This window comes from Phyllopteryx taeniolatus, chromosome 2, assembly GCF_024500385.1.
Source record: "Phyllopteryx taeniolatus isolate TA_2022b chromosome 2, UOR_Ptae_1.2, whole genome shotgun sequence".
NCBI lineage: Eukaryota > Metazoa > Chordata > Actinopteri > Syngnathiformes > Syngnathidae > Phyllopteryx > Phyllopteryx taeniolatus.
The window spans coordinates 38,296,583-38,298,724 of record NC_084503.1 but is presented as its reverse complement, the minus strand read 5'-3'; positions in this window follow the sequence as shown (position 1 = coordinate 38,298,724).

Genomic DNA, 2,142 nt, shown 5'->3' with positions numbered 1-2,142 from the left:
GTGGGAAAAAAACAAAAAAAACATGCATCGGGCCTGAAAAAATCATTTTTTTTTGCTTTATCCACAAAAATGACTGAATGCAGAAGCTCTTTGCTGACCAGACTTATTGATAAAGTGTGTGTGTGTGTGTGTGTGTGTGTGTGTGTGTGAGAGAGAGAGAGAGAGAGAGAGATGTTGCAATACGCACAGCCAAAACAACAGCAAAAACATCTGCAACGGACCGCAAGGTGTTTTGTCAAGTTAGAAGTGGGCTGAAATTTCTCCACGTTTGGGCAGTGACAAAATTACGCTGCTGTTAAATCTGTTGGTTTTTGTAGCCTGTGATGTAAACACGAGTCTCGCGTGGCTGTCACGACTCACTTTGATTGGCCCGCGAAGCCCAATAGAAGACTTTGTGCGGCCGTGATGACGTTTGATTGGTGAACTTGAGTCAAACATCACTGTGGTAATCACGGTGGATTAGAGCAACGGTGCCCGATGCGGAAGTCGAAAACGAAAGTCTGAAAATAGATCGCGCATGCAATTATTGCTAATGTAGACCATTGTAACGGAGTAAAAGTACCGTTTCTTCTTAACATAAATAGTCGAGTAGAAGTAAAAAGTATGCTTCCTTAAAACTACTCTGACAAGTACACTTTATCCAAAATGCTACCTGAGTAAATGTAAGAGAGTAAATTTAGACACCTCTGTATATAACTATGTGTAGCATCAAAGAAAAGACGGAAGCATTTCACATATTTGAGGATGAACACCATTATTATTAAATCCAGAAACAGAGTTACCTTTATCTTTCAATACATCAACTCCAAACCTCTGTGAATGTTGTTGTAAACACAACAACATAGCAGTTCACAATGTAGCGATTATAGGTCAAATAAGAATTGCAATTAATTTAGGATAAAGCAATAAGCCGGGAGCGACGTTTCCGTTACTTCCGGTTTATCGTAATTTTTATTTAATTGTTAAAATCAACTAATTTCTCGAAAAGGGCACCACATCAATTTTTCCAAGTTTAACTGTAGGAAATGACGACAAACCTTTTTAATCAGTCTCATAATCTGGAGGTTGCTACACTCTACGACATTTTGAGTCCTTGGTTACAGAGGTTTACTTCTACTTTTACTTTAATTCAGAACACACACAAAATACGACCCAGAGTGGAATTTTATGGTATATTTAATGAAACACACAACTACAACTACAAGCTACAAAATGAAAATAACACTGAGGGTAAACAAAAGAAAGAAAATAAGGCATACGAAAATGGAAAAGAGGACATCGTGTGTGGTCGCTGGGCTAAACTAAATGAGTGAGTGAGCGTTTAATGCGTTGAGTCAGAGCGAGAGAAGGCAAAGTTGGGATTTCGTATGAAGCTAGTAATTTCCCCACAATTATTACGCACTGATGTTGTGCATCATAGTAAGGATTGCAGTGCCAACTCACGAACGCTGATCAGCTGGTCTTAGGGGTGGTCTTCCTCAGGACCTCATTCGGAAACGAAGGAGGTTTGGTTGAAGAAAAAACAGATGAACAAAAATAAAAAGAAATAGGAAAGGAAAGTTGTTGTCCCATTTGGGATGCACTCATAACTTCCCTGCCGGTTGACCTGGTGGCGAGCCGAGCTCTGGCCCTCAGAGACGTGCGGGATCCGTCCGGGATGCCGGCAGCTGGTCCTTGAGGCCCCGCCGACCGATCGTGGCTCGGGAAAGCGATCGTCGCCGGCTTGGTTGCGGCGGGCGTTCGCGCACGTGGTGGCACCCGAGGACAAAAAGGGAACAAAAGAAGGGGGAGGGGTGGCCAGAGGCCACCCAGCTGGTGAGCTGCCAGGATGCAGAGTCCTCGAGCACTGAGAGCATTTCGAATGACTAATATTGCAATAATCCGGTGCAATGACCATTGTGCAAAGGGCGCCGAGACTTCAAACAAGTAGTGCGATAATCTGGGACAATGTTGATTGTGCAAATGTTGCAGATGCTCCTCAATCAGTGTGCAAATGGAGCAGATGCTACTCTGGCATGAGTGGCCAGTATTGGTCAACAACAGATATGCAAATACTGCAGCGTGGCGAGACTACTACAGTGAGTGCATGAGTAGTATATAAGTGGCTCGACAGAAATGTGACAACAAACTCATACAAATGAA